At 38.6% G+C, this 9,475-nt stretch overlaps 1 long non-coding RNA gene across 1 annotated transcript; it reads left to right on the forward strand.

The window, feature by feature from the left end:
- The first annotated feature begins 4,286 nt into the window (after positions 1-4,286).
- LOC106932743 (uncharacterized) lies at positions 4,287-9,266 on the forward strand. The gene is made up of 3 exons (XR_001421347.2): positions 4,287-4,384; positions 4,540-4,650; positions 7,271-9,266. It is a non-coding gene; the product is annotated as an uncharacterized LOC106932743 (long non-coding RNA).
- Positions 9,267-9,475: the final 209 nt, after the last annotated feature.

The raw sequence follows: 9,475 nt of genomic DNA on the forward strand, positions 1-9,475 counted from the left end.
AGTCCTCTGAAAGCTACAGGCAGCTTTGCATTCCAGCCTGTATGTCTGTGTCAACAGGTTAGACAGGCTGGTGGAGGCTCGTGACTTCTCCAGTGACAGATGGGAACTGGACCCAGAGCAATGACCCTTTGCCTCCACAACCTCTAAACCTCTGGTCAGCTCAGTCCAACACTATGAGTAACGCTTGCAAAGAAAAATGCCTTTCATTCTTCAGTCTTGGCTCAAAAAAAAAAAACTTGCTGTGAGCTTTCACATATAAAACTGTCAATAATAAAACTGAGAAAAAGTAGGTAATAAATGAGATTAGGTTTGTATAATCTGTTAATGTTTTTTTTTATCTAGTTGCTGTCAGGATGTGACTTCTTCTGGCACAGTAAGAGCAGCAATCAATAACAACCCCAGATTTGAAGGTAAGTGCTTTTCAGTTGGACATTTGGGAACTTTTAAGACTCTTATTTTGAAGAAAAAAGGAAGCAGTTGTTTAGTTCCCCTTCTGTGTTGACAATCGACTGAAAGCTTCTTGTTGTCTGACAACTCAGGTTACCAAAACATCCAATTTAATCACTCCAGCTTTAGCTAGCAAGGCTAAAGCTGGAATCTAATTCAAAAGATAAATTCATTTGACAGTTTCTTCTTAAATGTGTAAAAGGTACACAGTTCATCATTCATAGACCTGGAAAAGTTTAGTTTAAAGTAATATTGTTATTTTACCACCATGCATATTGTGACTAGGAGTGACAGTTTGGAGTACTGACTTGATTCTGATAGAGAAATCTGTGGAGAAAGTTAAAGATCAGGGTGATGCCAAGAAGGGCCTTCCAATTTCAAAGATTTGTGTTTGTCACCAAAAATAAATAATCAGGCTTGATTGCACCTGTCAATAAAAGGTAAATGCTATTTTTCTTTGGGATTTATTTGGTATTTTTAAACTTGTTTTATTGTCTTTTGAGAGGTGGTTTTCTAATTTCCTTTCAGAAACAAACTCTTTGGTTGATGGAAATTATCATTATTATTATTATTATTATTATTATTAATCAACCAGGGATGTGAATGATTGTAGACTTGATTTTTTTTTTACAGTCTTAGTAGTAATAGACGCGGCTCTTGAGGCGCCCTGTTTTGATGACGGCGTCAGCTTGTCGGGTTGGCTGGCAACATCGGAGTTGAGAAGCACTGGAGCGCCCGCCATCACTTTTAAACTGCTTATGTGGCAGTATTTTGTTTATTCGGTAGAAAACTACAGACAGTATGAACAATCTGTATGAATGTTTTCATTGACATCATGAAAAATCCTAAATGCACGCCCATGGAGATAGTTACAATAACTTTTAAAGCAATATTAGGCTAACAGCTGATATTTTTCAGATTATTTTAACATTTATTGTTTTTTGTAAAATAGAAATAATCTGACTGACCAAAATGTATTGAGGGAGTTTTAAAAAGGTTTGGTGGTATGTAGAATGACACTGAATCAGAAGTTAAGATGCATGTGTTTTTCCCTGACATTACATCTCCAGCTGTTAACTAACTTGCTTTTTCTCATTTACTACACCTCGGAGGACCTTAGACTTTTTACAAACTCTGAAACCTATATTTGAAGCTCAGAAATACAGAGCAATAAGGCATTTAGCTTTGACCGCGACTTCCTATTTCAATTTGATGACAGCTATGCAAGACATTCACAAAATGTGGGAATCTGAAGAGCAGTTTACGAACAAAAGAAAACAAACAGGAGTTGCTTTGACCTGCACATTAATCAAGCTGAGATTAACTTTTTGGAATCTATTGAAGGGTGTGTGTTTCTTCAAAACACATTTCAAACATGTTCAAGCGCATGAGGCAACTTCAGCGTGTCGACACATTCTGGAAATCCAGTCAGCAAGAGGCTGAACTCTTGATTAAGCAGGAAAGAAGGAGTTCAGTGATTTTCCAGATTCGCTCTGAAACAAGATCGCACAGACCGACACACAGAGCAACAGTCTCCTTCAATAACAGGAATCCTGACTGGGAGCATTCCTGTCACACAGTGTTAGCACCATTTGCTTATTAGAGCAAACAATGGTTTCTGTCGATTTCATTTTCATAAGCTGGATGATTATAGAGCTTATCCTCTGCATCCAGTCCAACATGTTGCTTTCCCACATCCAGAGTGATGCGTGAGACTTTATCAGAGGATCTGCCTGATTCTTTTAAACTCTGCTGCAGATGCTTTATGGGCTTTTAACACAAACTGTTTACTGCTGCAGTGACAGATGAATTAATGTAATGCAAACACAGAGGAGTTTGCGTGTTATTTTTCAAAGGCGTAAACGATGTGAAAAAAAAAAATCTCCCTGCTGAACCTTAAGCACCACTGGTGCCTCTGTTCACACGACGAACCACCCTCGCAGATTTTGTTGCTGGGTTACAGCTGATAAGCCTCGGTTCAGTTCAGACCTGCTCTGGTTACTCGCTGCTGCACCAGAAAATCTTCCTTGCTGTGTCATTTTTACATGACTGCTGACTCTTTGTCATAATCTCAGTGACTCTAGCTAAAACAAAAACAGTGCACATGGTGCCTAAAATAAGTGTTGAACAAGTCAATTGTTTTTTTCACTTTAATTATTTCAAATGGAGTCATGGATATAAGATTGAACAGATGCAACAACCCAACATATCTACACATGCAAAAAATTAAATAAAAGCAAATTCGAGTGTGAAGAGGAAAATAAAATTTGAAATGTGGAAGTGAAATTTAGAAAGTGTTCCTGCTACTGCGTTCAAATCAATATATTGTTTAATATTAACTGATAGCCCATAAAAAAGTTTCTCATTACCAAAGAATGTTACAGATTGGACCTTCATAAAAACTCCCTCTGATGCAAAACTTTGCTATGGCAACGGTGGTAGCTGCAATGTCCAGGCAAGTACCACTGGAAAAATAATTATTCAGAACTGAAAAGAATAAAATTTCACCGTAAACCAGCTGCAGGTAGGTGCTCCTCTCAAGAGTTTTGATGGAGAAGTTAAAAAAATAATCAAAAGTTAGTTTTCCCAGAGCCAAGAAGCACTTGCAGCTTCAGCAAGACCTTGGAAGTCAGATATAGTTTCTGCCATGAAGATACTGAGCAACATACTCAACCACAATGGCCTTGTTCTCAACAAGGTTTTGTTGAAAGTTTTCGATATCGATCTCAGGAATGTAATGTACACCAATATCACAACGCAGCCGGAAACATGACCCTAAAGGTAAGTTTCATCTTGCTCCCAAAGATTCTTAAAAAAAAACAAAAAAAAACTTAAACCTAAATCTGGAAAATAAATCACTAAATTGTAATAAAAATATATTTCTTAACATTTGAGTCAAGATTGGTGCAGAAGAGTTGAAACTGTTGTTTTGTTTTGTTTTGTTTACAGCTGCAGCTACATTGTGTTAGCTTGTTTTTGTCTGTGTCTGTGTTCAGAAGTATTTTTCCTATGTGAGACGAGGTTGTTTGTGTGTTGTCTGACATTGTGTGTCTGTGTTTGTGTGTTTCCAGGAGGAGGAAAGAGGGGGCAGTTTGCAGCAGGAGGCCGTTGAATGAAATGAAGGAAACGGGAAGGAAATGACAAATGTTTGCTCCATGAGACTGCAAACTGCCGTTCTCTCTTCACCGTCCTGTGTGGAAACTTCAGCTCACAAATACATACTTACAGGCTCTGTTGTTGTCAACGTAAAAAAAAATAAAAATAAATAAACAGCCTGAGGTAATGATTGAATGATACTAAGATTTTGATGTTAGGAAAAATAGACAGAAGAGATATGCAGAGAGGAAGTGGAACTGAAAGACAGATTGAAATAAAAGAGAGACTGAGGAACAGGTCAGCAGATAAAGATAGAAGAAAGGCGATACAGAAAATGATAAATGTGGTTTGTATTTTGTCACTAATAGTATGCTACGTAACACGTCTTGAGTACAGTTTGTCTTTCACTCAGCAATCATTTAGTTACTCCCAACCACATAAACACCCATCAAAGATGCTTTCAAGTTCTGTTCTTGAAGACATATCTGAACACAACCGGTTAGGTGAAACAATCGGAGCACATTTAGCAGCCTAACTGAGGCCAAAGAAACATCTCCTCAAACCTCAGAGTAGGAAGTGAGTTCTTCGACTCTGATAACCCAGAGATCAGCAAAACCACACTGACAACAAAACAAAAACACAGCAGCTCTGGATCAGATACAGCCTTAGCATATTTGCTATTGTTTGCCTTAACGAGCCAGTAACACCTGATCAGCTGCGTTGGCGATTTAAATCACAGACAGGCTGGCCTGATTCAACAGGACTTCTCTTTGACAAAGCATGATTCATCCAAAAGAACGCAGCCGAAAAACAAGGAAGGAATGTCAAGGGAAGATGAAAGGTCACTCAAAGAATGTCATCAGTATGGTTGTTATTGCAAACCCTTACATGGATGTGCATAGCTTTGTGTGTGTGTGTGTGTGTGTGTGTGTGTGTGTGTGTGTGAGCATGCAATCACTTGACAATGTTATTCTGATTGATTTTCTCACTCCTCAGACAGACAGAGTTTTCCTCATTCCTGCATAAGGGAAGATAAGCAGATGATCCCTCTGTCTGATTCAGGTGTAATGCTTCTCATGTGCCTATGATTGGCAGCACCTCATTCAGGTAATGTTTTAGTTTTGGGTGTGTCAGAAACAAGTTGTACAATTCCTGCAACAATCACAGTATGATTTGGAACAGAATGCTGGCTTCAAATTAAGCTTATAATTGGCTTTTATTTTTAATTATTCGACATCAAAGAAGAGTCACAGAGTCAGAGTCATGCACAGGTTTGTAATTGGATTAATTACTGAACTTTGACTGGACCACTTTAACACATCAATGTGCTTTAATCGCTTGTAGCTCTGGCTGAGTATCTCGGCTCTGTCATCCTGTTGGGAGGGGATGTGCTGCCTCCTGCCATTTCTAACAGGTCTTTTTCCAGCATTGCCCTGTATTTTCTACACAACATATTTTTATATGTGCAACAGGGCTCATTGTCCAGGGTGCTCATTGCATGCTCTCAAAAAGAAAAACAGCTCCTTCTAAACATGTTTGTTGTTATACAACCAGACCAACCAGATAACTTACTGAATGTTGTTATTCAGAGAAAGCAAGAAAATTTGACTTGTTAATGACTTGGATGTTGTAGTAAAGATTCACTGTTTCTATGAACTGCATTTGATCCACTGGAGTTCAAAACCTTCAATATTTAGATTAGTTGAACCTGAACTGGTTGATCTTCTACACCTAGCAGAGATTCTTGATTCACAGTCTGAGATTTACAAACCTGTAACCTGTTGAAAACACAAAAATATCATTTTTAATGTGTGTTTTTTTTTGTTTTTTTTTTTAGGACTCCTACAGCATGGAAACCACAGTGCATATGCTTTAAGCCTGGCCTGAATTAGTCTACACTGCTTCTTTAAGTTGTTTTTACACCTTACAGTAAAGATGGGTACAGTACATTCCAGTACTGTACCGAGTACAGTACTGGGTTTACAGTCCAGTAAACCCAGTACAATTGAGGAGTCAGTTTGTCTTGGGCTGCTACATTCTTCTGGTCCGAGTTTGCTTTCACAATACCAGCAGTGATAACCACATTTATTTACTCGCACACTTCCTCCACAGATGATCAGGAGTCATTTCCCCCGACTGTCTTACTTCATGTGTGTTTGCTTTGGTTGTGCTTACCCATGATGCATTGTGTTGTAGTTCACCTCCTGCATTAGAATCTGCGTAAGAGGACCAAGTCCTATGTTTTAGGCAAATCAGATGTTGCTTATTTCAACCAAATGGAGCAGATTTTCCCAGCAAATGAAGCAGAACAGGGCTAAATCAATTTGTAGTCTTTGATTTTATATGTAAAAGCAAAAGTGGAGGAGTAGCAGGAGCTTTGCCAGGGTATCATTCATCTAAGAATCACAACTGTCTCCATAATGTTTTGTATGTTGACCAAAAATCTTAGTTTGGGCTTGTCTGACCACAGAAAATTAATTTATGCAAGTTTCTCCTATTTGGGACCAAAAAGTAGTTGAATATAAATGCCTTTTGGCAAACCATATAAGCAATAAAAGAAAATTGCAACACATTAGATTTTATATCATTTAAGTTTAAAGATTAGATCAAGTGGAATGAAAACTGAACTTTTTTTTTTTTTTTCATTTGCAAAATGTACATTAAGTAAATCAGAGGCAATTCGATGCATTGGCATAGCATTTCTCCTTGGTAAATCCTGTCTCATACATCCAACTGGTTTATATGAGTAATAGAAACTTTGCACCCTCAGTTAATAAATAAGCAAAGTCCGTCTGTATCATTAAAACTTGCTGCTCTAAGCACAAGATGTAAGGTAGTTCTTTTCAGGGAAAAAAAAGTCCTGGTAAGTAGGAAGTGAGCAGATTTTATGCTCTTAGGATCAGCAGCGTGGAACAAAATTAATCTCTTTGTGGATGGAAAAACAAATTGAAAAAATAAGAACCCTGGAGGAAAGACAAATATCTCTGAGAATGTATGGAAACTGCTGCATAAAACAGCTACAATAAAGCCTGTGTTCGGCACCATTAAACACCCATTAAATCATGCACTGCCACTTTAAGGCTTACCTCCAGGTAAGGTAGCAGATAATGTGGGGATAGCAGTCAAGACCAATGTGTACTTGGTTAACTATGTGTGTCTCTTCAAACCTGATGATATGTTAACTCCACGGAGGTAATGTAGCGTGTGGGGGTTGGGCGGTCACGGTGAGATTACCGTCTGGACGTGGAAGTCCAGCAAGGTTGCTCTGTTGTCTGCTGCGGCTCATGGTCTGTGTCTTAAGAGGCTTTAACAGGCTTGGAAGGGATGAGCTGCCATCTGGCTAAATCCTGAACAGCCAGTCACATATGGTTGAAATATGTTGACATCGCTTATGCGGTCTGATGCCTCCTGAAGCTCTTTCATCTGTCGTGTATATGAAGATGACTTCTCTTTTTTTATAGTATCCATACCTGTCAAAAACCTGCACCCAATCTGCCACTCATTCAATGAGTCAATCATCTGTTTTCCTTTTCTACCCTCAAACAAGATCACGCCGTTTCATCTGATTTGAGCTTAGAATCAACACTGAATGTAGGCATCCTGAACTTTGTTCCTTATATCTGCAGCAAAGTTTCACACTGGTTTTATTTTTATTGTGCCGTTATTTCGACAAAGCAACAGAGCAGAAATGTCTACAGTTTCTGCTTTGTTTTGTTTACATTTTCAGGGAGACGGATAGTTTAAACTGACATCCAGCAGCAGAGATAAACAATGCCAAAGGCTGAAGATACTGGAAACATGGAGAATGGACCAGAGAGAAGCAGTAGCAATTGCCTGACAAGAACATGACTCCAAACTGACACCGCAGTCTCTTTTAAGGAGGTTAGTTCACTTTTTTGACGTCATAGGAAGAAGCTTTGTGAACTCTTAGGATTTGTAAAACCAATCATATTTGTCAGTATTCTAAGTTATTCCACAAATAAAAGTGTAAAAATTGTTGCCAAAGATTCTAATTTGGAGACAGAAACCCGGAACTGAGCTTGAATAGGTAAAGTGGTTTCCTGATGGGAAGACAACAAAGGACTAAACACAAGAACTTCTAGAAACGTAGGTAGAGACAAGAAGTGCCTCTAATTATCAGTCAATCTAAACAATCTGCCATCTGCCTCAGGGAACTGCTCCTCTTTAAGCTCCTCCTCCTGATGAACCTTAACAACTCCAGCTGCAATTGCTTGTCACACCATGTAATGAGAAGAAGAGACACGCAAATACCAATCTGCATACAACCCTTTGGACATAACAACCATATTGCCTTGCATAAAATTGATTGTTCTTCTCAGCATGATGCTGCTCTGCCTCAGAATACACTTAGTGTGTTCAGAGTGACATGCAGTGTTAGTTTTCTGATAAGCACAGTAGTTTTCATTTGTACTGAAAAGCAAAATTTTGATTTTACTTTCCAAGATCACCTTTTTCTGTCTTCCTCTGCTGGGTCAACGACATGCCCAGTTTGGGAAACTGCAACCAGGATTTGTTATATCTAATAGTACATGGACAGCCATGTCTTGGTAGGTTTGCAGTTGTAGTCATACTCCGTTTTCAGATGATGGATTTAAGATGCGACAGGTTAAGATATGTTTTGTACACATGTATCTATCTATTCCTCTGGCCTGCCTGTGTTCATCCCTATTCATTTCAACCACAGTTTAAGGACAATGCTTGTAAAGTACATGAATGCATCAAGAAATTCCGTTTTATATCCAATATTAAAGCTGTATAGATTAAGAAAAATATGTTCAGATGTAATTTGATGATTTTATAAGTTAAATGTTGTGAAGATCCACCAAAAGGTCTTGCTCAGGTCTCTGCAAATGTTAGCTGGATCCCGGTGTCACACAGGGGATTGATCAATACATAAAGGTTGGGCTGTAACACTTTTTTTTTTTTTTTGTTACAGGTCACAAATCCAATGGAAAATTCAAGCTGGATTTGCCTAATCAATGAGTACTAGCTGCTACTACTGGTTCATCCCCTCTTCAATTAAAGGCCTTTCCAAGTTGACTTCAGCCCTCTGCTTGGACCGTCAGGATTGGGGCTCACTTTATGATTTTCTCTCGCTCTTCTGTTATTATTCTGTTTCCTCTGTGTGAACGGAAAGACCAAAATAACTCTGCTGAAATCTACGGCTCTCCAGGGGCAAAGCTTTTGTGTCAGAGCAAGTAAAAAAAACAAGAGCAGAGCCAGCTGAATGGGACACTACAGTTTCAAGGCCTCATGTGGCTCGGTCCATGGATACAGACACGGCTCATTAAATGGTCAGGCTGTGTGGAGTCCCACTGAGAAGTGTCATATGAGACAATGAGCTGTGTTTTACAGATGAAACTGGGAGCTGCAGTCTGGCCTGAAGTTTAATGGCGGATTCACAGATGAAATGGTTCTGCAAAGAGTGTGTGGGATGTGAGGATGGAGAGATTAACTGGGAAATCAATGGATGTGCTATAACATTTTTGCATTCTTGCCATCTGATGGTTCATCCTAAAAGAACGTCTGAAATGCATTAATATGAGATAAGAAGGTCACCTTATGATCTGGCTTAACAAAGAATCCAGTTGCAAGTGTAGGATTTATTACCATTTGTGAGGAGCAGTATGTTTTAGGTAAAATAACTGTAAATAAACCCTCACATCTTTATGCATACAATAAATGCACATTTCAAAGCCAAATCACCAGTCCTACAGTTGAAGTTGGTTTATTTTTGTGAATTAATAGTTTTTGTTTTATGGTCGTGTGTTTTATGGTAATGTTTTCAACATTTTATTACTTATTTGCACACAGGCATCTACTGACACAGTTGATGAGATATAATTATGCTGTTTTCCGCAAGGAGGAAAACATTCCTGCATGTCCAGATTAGCACCTGTTCAAACCATTA

This window comes from Poecilia mexicana, unplaced genomic scaffold (genome assembly GCF_051168715.1).
Source record: "Poecilia mexicana isolate PSO_F unplaced genomic scaffold, ASM5116871v1 scaffold_4, whole genome shotgun sequence".
Lineage (NCBI taxonomy): Eukaryota > Metazoa > Chordata > Actinopteri > Cyprinodontiformes > Poeciliidae > Poecilia > Poecilia mexicana.